This window comes from Rattus norvegicus, chromosome 8, assembly GCF_036323735.1.
Source record: "Rattus norvegicus strain BN/NHsdMcwi chromosome 8, GRCr8, whole genome shotgun sequence".
Classification (NCBI taxonomy): Eukaryota; Metazoa; Chordata; class Mammalia; order Rodentia; family Muridae; genus Rattus; species Rattus norvegicus.
Genome location: NC_086026.1, coordinates 122268359 through 122279987, shown reverse-complemented (window position 1 = coordinate 122279987; position 11629 = coordinate 122268359). Strand labels below are relative to the sequence as shown.

The 11629-nt window shown below is 46.2% G+C and overlaps 1 long non-coding RNA gene across 6 annotated transcripts in view; it reads right to left on the bottom strand.

Moving 5' to 3' along the window:
- Positions 1 to 7978: 7978 nt before the first annotated feature.
- LOC120094273 (uncharacterized) overlaps positions 7979 to 11629 on the bottom strand; it is a 17467-nt gene continuing 13816 nt past the window's right edge. For all 6 annotated transcript variants that reach the window (XR_010054284.1, XR_010054285.1, XR_010054288.1 and 3 more), the window contains one exon: positions 7979 to 8710. This is a non-coding gene — a long non-coding RNA (uncharacterized LOC120094273). The remainder of the gene's footprint in view (positions 8711 to 11629) is intronic.

Genomic DNA, 11629 nt, shown 5'->3' with positions numbered 1-11629 from the left:
AGCTATAGTTCTTTCTTTTCTCTCCACGGCTGACCCAGTGGCAAAGACGATGATAGTGGGGTGTTGGGTGAGGGGCCCCTCACCCACCTCACAACTATTGTCTGAGTACTTCTAGTCATGTGCGATGTTTGCCGAGCCTTTTCTGTATCCTTTTACGGGGTAAAATCTACAAAGGTTAGGGCACAGTGCTGCGGTGACCCCCCTGGGCCCCCGTGTGCGTGCCTCTGGCCTGGTGAGGTCGGATTTGCAGCGCCTCATGAAAGAACAATGAGCTACATCAATTTTTAAAGCTGCCTAATGTTCCTTTCAGTCCAGCCATCCAGAAGTTTGCAGAGCAGGAGCCATGGTCCCCAGGAGAAGGCCAGGAGGCATGACCTAAGGTCCACAGGCAGCCACTGTGGCCATCAGCGCCTTAGGTGGGTCTGCGGTGGGAGCAACAGAGCCAGCGAGGGGACGATCAAGGTCAGAGAACAGCATTCTGCAGGAATTACCTTCTTCTTGAATGTAGATAGACCAGCCCAGGAGCCTAGGAAGAATGTCTTTTGTGCATGTATAGGTGTGCATAGATCTCTGTGTGTGCGCGTGTCCATGTGCACATGGAGGTCAGAGGACATTCTCAATTTCTGCTTTTCAGTCACTGTCTACCTTTATGAGACATAGTCTCTCATAGGCAGGGAGCTCACCAAGGAGGCTGGGCTTGCTGACTAGGGAGACCCAGACATCCATTTCTCTCTGCCTTCCCAACACTGGGGTTACAAGCCACGATGCCTAGCTTTCTTTTGATCGTGGGTTCTCCAGACCTGACTCGGATCCTGACTAAGCTATCTCTCTTCAGTCCTAGAAATAATTTCTGAATAAGTTCTCAGGATAAATCCCATACCACAAATAACGTCTTCCCCCATGCATTCCTTTCTCTCTATTCCAGTTATTAAACTGCATTGTATCCGGGCCGCAAGCTTCGGTTCTTGCATTCTGCCCAGAGATGCTGGCGTTGATGCATTTTATTTTGTCGGCCGGTTCCTTATGGCGCCTGCCAGTAGGGGGCGCAAGAAGAAGGCGTTTCAGATGCTCCGACGGGCAGCTCCCTGGGATCTCAGTGCTGGCACTCCGCAGTGCGGGTGAAAAGAAAACACACAGGTTGTGTTGGGATTCTTGGAGCAGCTCTCTCGCAGCCCACCTCACTTGAACGAACTTACGTGGAGCTATCACCACCCAGCCAGCTGCCACCTTCTTCATCATCTATAGATCCTGTTCCTGAGGGGTTCTCCTTCAGACTTAATAAAGTTTTCTTTGTGTATATGCGTGTTTGTCTGTGAGAGTAGATGTCACGTGAGGATGCCCGCGGAGGTCAGAGAGGGTGTCAGATCTTCTAGAGCTGAAGTTATGGGCAGCTGTGAGCTCCTGACACGGATGCTGGGAACTGTACCCAGGTCTCCTGGAAGAGCCACGTGTGCTCGGAACCATGGAGCCGTCTCTCCAGCCCCTCGTCTTCACACTTCTGAAATTTATTAATTTTAGCGTTTTCTCAGTATCCCCTCAACTTTAGGCATGAATCGGGTGACTGGGCTTGTCTTGGTTTTCCTGGGACTTTTTGGGTTTCAAATGCCGAAATTCAGGTGTTCTGAAATTCAGGGCATCCCTACAAATAAGGAGGGTTGGTCATTTGAGGCTGAGAGCTGCCTCCCACAGCTGCTCCCTCGGGCACCTTGCTAACGATTTCATATCATGGTAATAGTGATAAATTAGGATGAATTTTGCCTGTCAAAGCCGTCGCTATGATTTCTATTTCCTGACTTGAACTTCTGTATCCTCATCTCTAACTCTTAGGAAGTAGGTTCAGCCAGACAGCATCATCTAATTAAGGGCAGGTTCTAAGGTGCTCGGGTGAAGGGAGTTCCTGTGGAGTTTTGCTGCTGCTTGGGTCACTGTTGCTACAGTGCAGCAAATGCTTAGTGTGAAAAGGAAACCTTGAACGGGCTGGAGGTGGAACCCCAGTTGGTGGCGAGCTTGCCTGCGTGCGTTATGCTGGGGGTCCTTCCCAGGCACTGTGGGAGCGCCTACCTGTAGTACCAGCACTAGAGAGATGGAGGTGGGAGGATTGGAAATTCAGAGCCATCCTCAGTGACATAGTGAATTCAAAGCCAGTCTTAGATACAGGAGGCCCTGCCCCAAAAGAGCAGCATACAATCTCACGTGCAGCATGTCCATGCACCTCCCAGCTGTGCTCTATAGCTGCTCTCCAAGGCAAGCACCATCATCTCTGTACCCATACATTTGGAAGGGGAGAGTGACTTGCTTAAGTCACCCTGCCAGACACGGATGTCTGGGTTTCAAACTCACTATAAAAAAAGTTTCAGGGACTGGAAGATGACTCAGCAGATGAAGCATTGGTCTCCCAAACTGGAGGAACAGAATTCTGATCCTTAATGCCCACATAAAAAACCAGTGTGGTGGCCTGCCTGTAATTCCTGGCAGGGATGTGGATCTCTCAGACAAGTTGGATAGCTAGACTAATCAAATCAATGAGCTCTGGGTTTCGCAAGAGACCCTGGTGCTTAAACAAAATGGGGAACAGTTGAGAAAGACATCTGACATCAACTTCTGACCTGCACACACATACATGTATACGAACATACATTTCACAGATACACACATACACAAACACACATATATACATATACATACAAACACACAGATACACAAATACATACATATACTCACACATACACATATACATATGCACACACATACATACCCACATATACACACACATACACACATGCCCACATATATACACACATGTACACACATACCCACATATATACACAATATATACAAATCATATACATACATACACACATATACACACATACACACACAAACACATCACACCACACACACACACACACACACACACACACACACACACACACACACACTGCTCCCTCACATGCTTAGGGCCTTTCTTGCATGGGGTTCAATGCCAGGCAAGCACTGACTCTATTTGATTTCTTTCACACTAACTCTATGCCCACGCCTTTGGACTTTGTCTAGCTCTGTGGGGGAAATGCACCACAGGGACACGTGGACCAGGGGAACGAGGCTGCATCTCCTGCCTTCAGCTGGATATGGCTCTAACTCTGGCACAGCTCACATTCCCAGGGGATTTGCATTTTAACTAAAAGCTTTCTAGAACCTTGGCCTCAGACCTGGTCTGCTTAAGAGGCATTTCCCATAACACTCAGTTTTATTAATACCATAAAACACTCTCCCCTAAATCACTGGATCGTTTCGTATGCAGGAAACACCCTGTCTGGGCTGCTGTCTCTGGACAGTGATGGAAATGTTCCGGTACATGATGGGGCTAGGTAGCGCTGGAGAGGGTTCGCCTAGAAGATGGAGGCTGTGTGTGTTCTGAGGATAGCTGGGGCTGTCTGCCCACCACTCACCACCCAGCACAAAAGCCAGGAGTGGTCTGGTGGTGCCCTGGCTCCCAGACAGCTTACAGTTCAATTACTGTGGAAACCAAGTAGTTTGTTGGAGTAGCAATATGATGCTTTAAGTGGCAGCGATGACTTGGAGTTATTAGGGTAGAAAGCTGCTAAGAGGGTAGAGCTTGAGGAAACCATCTCTCTCTCTCTCTCTCTCTCTCTCTCTCTCTCTCTCTCTCTGTGTGTGTGTGTGTGTGTGTGTGTGTGTGTGACAGTGCATGTGTGTGCAGGTTAGAGCACAACTTTGAGGGGCAGCCTCTGTAAGTGGTTTTTAAGCACCAACCATTTATTTTGTGATTTTTTTTTCTAGACCTGTCCAGTTTAGTCAGGAGGGTCTTCTGTTCTGCATGGTGTTGGCTAGGGCTACCTGTATGCCTTCTCATTCAGCTGAGAGCTCAGTTGGGGCTAGAGAATTCAAGACGCCATTACACACATGTTGGATACTGCCATTGAGGTGCCGGAAAAGTCAGAAGTTTGCTAGGCTTCACTCTTTCTCTAGATGGCTCAGATTTTTAGACAGCAAGTCTAAAAAAATCTGAAAAAAGCAAACAAAGAAGCTGTCAGGTCTCTTACGGCTTAGAGTCCAGAGTCTGCAGAGCATGTAGTTTCTATATGTGCATGTCCATGTGAGTGTGGGTACTCATGTATATACATGTATAAGAAGACCAGAGCACAGCCTCAGGGCATTATTCCTCAGGAACTGTCCACCTTGTTCTTTTGAGACAGGCTTTCTCATTGGCCCAGAACTCAACAGTAGGGTAGGCTGATGGGTCTTCAGAGGTCTCCCTGTCCCTACCTTCCCAGCACCAGGATTGCAAATGTGTGTTACTTTGCCTGCCCCCCCTTTTTAAATATGAGTTTTGGGCATTGAAATAGACCCTCATGCTTGCATAGAAAGAGCCTTACCAACTGAGCTATCTCCCAAGCCTCTGTTTTTATAGATTGGAAGTCACGTGAGACTCCTGATGGGGGAGCTATTGCAGATGGGAGGGCACACAGCCTGGAGAGGACAGATTGTCAGTTGTCATCTTTGTAGACAACCGACTGCCACTACACATGGAGATGCATGCTTGTGTGAGGTCTGAGTTGAACCTCTTCCAGGATCTCTTGAATGAGACTCACTCGATGCAAAAAAGCCAGAGGAGTTTAATTCCGACATGTCGGGGGGTCCTCCCATTTCAAGGGGAGAGGACCCTGAGCAGATTCTGAAAGAGTTATACACCTCGCAAACAATTGGGGCAGAATTTGCACAATGGTAACTAGGCAGGGTACTATGTGCATTTGGCTGAGCTAAACAACTTTCAGTTTACTCCTGAGAGGTGAGGAGAAATGGGCCATTGTTGTCAGGATTTGAAAACATCCCTTTAACTCCAAAGCCTCTAAACAGGCACAGGGTGTTTGTCGCTTTATCCATGAAGCTCCAGTCTCTTGGATAAGCAAATGCAATAAAAACCGAAAACAAACGGTGTTCGATTACCATGGCGACAGCCAGTGCCTCTCATTTGGCCCATGTTAGCTTACAGAGACAGCAAGTAAGACCTGTGCAGGCTGAAGTGTTAAGACTCAGAAGGTACTAATTAAATTGTGGTGGGAAGTCATAGTCTGTGCTGATTAAAGAAAATCGGAATCATTAGCAGATTAAACATTGTCCAAAGGTATCTAGAAAAGTATCTCTTAAAAATCTGGTTTAGGAAACGTGTGTCGGGGCCCTGTGATGGCTGATCTTGGCTGTCAACTTGACATACCTGGGAAGAGAGACTCTCAATTGAGAAATTGCCCCATCAGCTTTTTTGTAGGGTTCACTCATCTGTCCTTCCTTCTTTCCTTCCTTCCTTTCTGCCCCCCGGCCCCCAGTATTTTTTGAGACAGGGTCTCAATATGTAGCCCTGGCTGTCCTGGAACTCACTTTGTAGATCAGATAGGCCTTGAACTCACAGTCATCTGCCTTCCAAGTGCTGGAAATTAACGGAATGAACCATCATGCCTGACTGTTTTCTTGATTGCTATTTGATGTAGAAGGGCTCAGTCCACTGTGGGTGGTGTAATCCCTAGGCTAGTGGCCTGGGCTATATAAGAAAGGCAACTAGTTGTGAGTTTCTACTTGGTTTCCACTGAGTGCCTCTCTGAGTTCTTGTCTGACAACCAAGGGTGAATTGTATCCTTGAAGTACCACATGAAACAAGCCCTTTGGTCATGGTGTCAATGCAGTAACAGAAAGTGAGCTAGAACATGGCTGCACTCCATATGAGAAAATTTGATAATAGAGCCTCGGGGAATCCCTGTTAGCTACTTTTCAGAATGTCTTTTCTTATGGTATAGGAATTCTTGTAGTTCACACTAGCCTCAAACTTGCTGTATACCTGAGGATGGTCTTGAACTTCCGATGGTGCTGCCTCCACCTCCCAAGTGCTGGGAGTCTAAGAGTGCACCACAACACCGGATTGATGCCGTGCTGAGGATGGGAGCTAGGGCCCCATGCTTGTTAAGTAAAGCACGCTATCGACCGAGCTACATCTCAGTCCACCCAGGCCTTTCTCACCTTCCCTTTCTCTTTCCCCGATGTTATATACTTCTTCTGTGACATGCAGGAACTGTAGGGACGACAGAGGGGCAGATACAACCTTTAAAAGACACTGGCGGCTGGACCATGACCAGTGTCAATAAAGTCTGAATACTGTCTGACTTCGGGCAGTTTACCTCTGAAGTTTAGTTTCCTCAAACATAAAAAGGGGGCAGTACATACCTTGAGTAAAACAACGGCTCCAAGGCCTAGGGGTGAAAAGTTGTTTAATGCGGATGCTTTCGCCATGGCATGTGGTAGAGTCTGGAAAGACACCTTACCGTCGGTTTGAGCTCTTACATTTGGGAGATGTTTAGGAAAGGACCTCTTGCTTTCTGAACAAAGGGGAGGCTCGAACTGGGGAGGCAGAAAGTATGGCGGGGCTGCTTGTGCGAGGCTGGTTATGAGGAGGGATGCACAGGCTGTGACCGCCACAGCAGCGTGTTTAGGGGATGCTGTGATGGTTGGCATAGAAGCTATGATCCCAAGGTGGAAAATCACAAAGCTCAGGCACCAGAGTCTATGCCGGGCCTACCTATCAAGGAAGTTTAATTTCCAAAGTCGTCGGGAAACCGCACACGTTCCAAATTGCTCTGAGCTTGCATGGTGCTCCTCTCTCCCCCAGCCGAATCTATTTGAGTCTCCTTTCTTCTGTCTTTTTCCAAATTGCACTCTCCTCTGCACCCTATAGCGTGCTGTTTGCTTCCAAATGCAATTAAAGGACTGGGCCAAAAAGCAAATGGAGCACGTCCTGCCAACTCTACCTGCGAAGCGCATGCATTTGTTTAGCCCTGACTAGGATTCGGAGTGACCTAGAAAGGGGAGGGCAATAGAGTCTGGGCGGGGGCGGTAGCATCCATTACCCAGCGGGGAGCCAGGAAAGAAAGTCCATGGTGCTGTTTCAGGAAGGAATGAAACAATCAGGGATTCAGGATTGATGAGCATTCCGTGGGCCTGGGCTGTGGTGCCCAGTTTAGAAGCTCTCCCAGCCAGTAACTCAATTACTGTTTGGACAGACCTGGGAGGTGGATGGAGAGAATGTTGATGCCGCTATTTCATGCACAAGGGAGTAAAACGGAAAGCAAGGGACTTATATAGAGCCACAGAGGGAGAAAAGAGTGGAGCATAAGTGGAAAACTGGGTTTCATACATCAGACGTCTCTTCCGTTTGCCGTTGCTGATTTCTGACTCCTCATTTTGTCCTGGTGACCCTGGATTAGGACTTTAACAGCAGCTGGGAAACACTATGGAAGCTACTTTGTGTGCACGTGTGTGTGTGTGTGTGTGTGTGTATGTGTTATATGTGTGTATATGTGTGTGAATGTGTGTGCATATAGAGTGTGTGTATATATGTGATATGTGTTATGCGTGTGTGTATGTGTGTGTGAATGTGTGCACATACAGAGTGTGTATGCATATGGCCTGTGTGTATATGTGCTATGCGTGTATGTGTGTGTGAATGTGTGCACATGTGTGGAGGCTAGAAGAAGATGCTGGGTACCATGTCTACCACTCTCCAGTCCCCTTATTCCTTTGAGACAAGATCTTTCTTGAAACATGAAGGTAGGTAGGCAGCTAGCAAACCCCAGGATTCTCAGTACTGTCTCTGCTCCTTCCTCTGCCTTCTGTGTTAGAGTTACAGGTTCTGGGATAAGCCCAGCTTTTTTAGGTTTATAATTAAAATTAAATTAAAAATTAAAAATGAAATACATACAATTTCATTTAGTTTTAATACATATACATACACACACTCATATATGAGTGTTTTTCTACATGTCTATATGTCACGTGTGTGCAGTACCCATGGAGGCCAGAAGAGGGTGCTGAATCTTCTAGAACTTGAATCACAGGCAGTTGTGAGCTGTACTGGGAACGAACCCAGGTCTTCTGGAAGAGGTGTTAGTGATATTAATCAAGGAGCCATCTCCCCATTTCCAAGATTTATTTCATTTTTATTTGTATGCATACGCACATTTGTGTGCGGGTATGTGCGTGCATTTCCGGAAGTGTGTTGGATTTCCTAGAGTTAGACTTCAATGACCCAGCTTGGCTGGGAACCACCCAACCTGGGTGTGGGGGATTGAACTCGGGTGCTGTGCAAAGTCAGAATGAGGTCAGAAGTCCTGAGCTAGCTCCCCGACACTCATGCCCTGATATTTACATGGGCGCTGGAGACTTGAACTCAGTGAGGGAGGCTACACTGGAAGACAGGAAAGGCAGACTCACATCATGGCTTTTGCGTCCTCATGACCTTCTCTTCCTCCCACTTCTGAAGCTCTGACTAGTCCTATGGTTTGACCATAGTCTCTCTTCTCGTCTCTCTCCCCATCCTCACAGGGTGATGCTCTCTCGACACTCTTCATCAGAGTTCTGAGCTCACTCCTCATGGTCAACCCAAGTTCAACAGATGCCGATGAGGCTGACTGGAAAAAGGAGCCGTAAATACTGGTGGTGATGTGAATTAGTGCAGCTGCTGTGGAAGTCTGTGTGTAGCTTCCTTACAAAGCCAAACCTAGAAACCTAAAACAATGCGGTGCAAATTTACCCAAATGTTTGGGCTTAGAGCAGAATGAGGTTCAGCCTTGGATGTCTCATGGAAGATGAATGATGCGCAAATGTGCTAGATACACCAGAGAGCTTTCTTCAATCATAGAGAAGGCTGTAAGAATAGAGTTGGGCACCATTGTGTTAAGTGATACAACCATGTAGAAGAACGTAAAAGTCACAAGTTTTCTATGGGTCATAGGTTATATATATGTGTATATATATACACATATATAAATATATATATACATATATACATACATACACACACACATATATGCTGGAGGTATCATAATATCTTATCTCAAGTTATACTATAGATCCATAGGGGACAAACCATCATGGTACTAGCACAAAAACAATTATATAAATCCTATAGGATATCTATATATCAGTATCTGTTTCTCTGTCTCTGTCTCTCTCTGTTTCTGTCTCTGTCTCTCTCCTCTCTCTCTCTCTCTCTCTCTAATGTGAATGTGTGTGTCTTCTATGGAGGTTGAAGAGAAGCATTCTGGGAAAGGAGACTATTAGTATCAATATTCTCCATGCTTCTTACTATTTTATTGAGCGTCTGATGTTTTATTAAGCAAAAGGTGACTTACTTTTTCCCCTCTACTTGTGGTAAATCTCTCTCCTCACAGACATTTCTCTCTGTTTATATCTTCAGGGTAGATTCTTAGTGATGGAATCCCCAGCCCTGGACCATTATTATTTTATGGGTTTGTTACATACTGTTAAGTCACCTTTCATACAAAACCGAATTGTAACCAACAACACGCAAACACACAGGCTTAATCAGAATCTGGTTAGCCTTCGGAATTATTGTTATTTCTGCTAATGTAATATGTGTAAAATGATGCTTAATGAGTGTTTTAATTTGTTTTCGTTTGATCACAGCAAGGTGGAACATTTTTGCATATGTTGATTAAGCTGAGAGTCTCTTGCACAGACGATCAAATCACACGCTGCTCACCCATCTATAGGGTTCCTTATTTTCGTGAGATAATTGTGAGTCTTCATACTGCACGGCCCACCTCATGCTTGGTTTTCTCCTTCATCTTTATATGTTGAGTATTAAAAATAGGCTTTTTAATAGCATTAAATTAGACTTTCCCCTTAACAATAGGGAAAATTAATGTATGAGTATAGTCAAATGTGTTTAATGCTATTATTTGATGTGTTTTATAAGATGATGTTTTATAGGATGGTAAGACATGTTTTATAATATCTACTTTTTGGTCATAAAAATTTATTTTGATTCAGGTGATTAGTGGAAGATAATTTTAAAAAATTTTTTTCTAAACAGATAGAATCAAACTACTTTTTAAAATTATTTTTGCAAGCTGGGTGTGGTAGGCACACACCTTCAATCCCAGCATGCCAGAGGAGGAGGCAGATAGGTCTCTGTGAGTTGAGGCCAGTCTGATCTAGGTAGCAAGTTCTAGGCCAGCTAGGGATGCAGAGTGAGACCCTGTCTAAAAATGTCTTTGTGTATGTATGTGTATGGTGTGTGTGTGTGTGTGTGTGTGTGTGTGTGTGTGTGTTCACACGTGTGTGGCCCCATGTGCATATGGAGACCAGAGATTAAAGTCATGTGTTTTCCTCAGCTGCTCACCTAATATACTGATTGAGGGTCTGTAGCTAACCTTGTGTTTGCTAATCCTAGTCTTAGCTAGCCAGACTGCCCTGAATAGTCTAGCGTCACCCACTGGGTGCTAGGATTAGAAGCTGGCCACCGTGCCTAGTTAGTTATTTTTAAAACACGCACTTTCTGTGTGTACATGTACATGTGCAGGTGTTTGGAGAGGCCCGGAGAAGGTGCCAGCTTCCCTGAAGCTGGTACTGTGGGGAACTGGGAGCCAACTGATGCTGGGCTATTTCCCCAGCCCAGAGCCTCAAGCTTAACCACTTCTTCAAGGCCACTTTGGTCATTGGACCTATTCAGATTCTGGAGATGAAGACGTAGACATATTTGGTGGGCCAGCGACGTACCTTCCATATATAATTCTGGAATTTCACTTGGAATTCTGTTCTGTGGAACGTGTGCGCAGAAGAACCAGCAGCAGTGCCGTGCTCTTCCTGCCATGTCTACGTTTCTGGTGCCGTCCTGTCTTTGTGGAAGATTGCTTGGTGACATCCGGAGGTCTGCTCGTATAATTTTGACAACACCGTCTCATTAGCTATTTGCCCTGAGCTGTGTGTCGTCGACGTGCACAGGACTCTCCTTTGTACGCGTTCTTCCTGAGTATGTTTTTCCAGCCAGTTCTCACTTGATGTCCTTAATTCCTTATGAAACCATATTCCCTGACGTAACATCATTTGGCATCGGTTCCACACGGAGAGGCATATGTTGGCAATACGCGGTGCGATGAGGATGTCGTTCCTGGGCAATCAGTTCCGCAGTACCATATTGAGAAACTTCCACATTCGTTATTTATACGAGATGATACGAAACTGCTGAGCACTGCTGAGGTGGCCTTCTGAGCTGAGCAAAGGGCTGCTGATATCCTACGTGACCTACTTTGCTCAGTGTCCTGAGCAGAAGAAAACCCTGCGGCATGGTGGGCTGCCCTGACAAAAGGAAGTGACACGTGGGCCTGGGGTTGAGAGATAGCTTTGCTTAGGGACCCTGTACAGACGTCTGCAAATGACTCATTCGTTTCTACGTTGGGGAGGTTGCAATTTTGGGATCCACTTCCTTCAAAGTCTGATATTTATGTGGAAAGAGAGCTTTGGATGCAAAGGGTAGCCTCAGGACTCACGGATAGGAGGCCTGGTCCAGTCAGTGTGAGGAGGTAGCACAGGCCTGCAGGGCACCTCCTTCCTGCTGTTGGAGAGCAGGGAGGTAGGAGAGGATTGAACTCGGTCAGTTGACTAACTGATGGGTACTTTTTTAAAAATTCCAATACAAAACCAGGTAGGGCAGACTGTGCTCGTGATCTCAGTACATGGGGAGTGGGGGCAAGAGGATTGGGTTTCGAGATCATCCATGGCTACATAGGAAGGTGGGTGTCAGCCTGAGCTACCTGATACC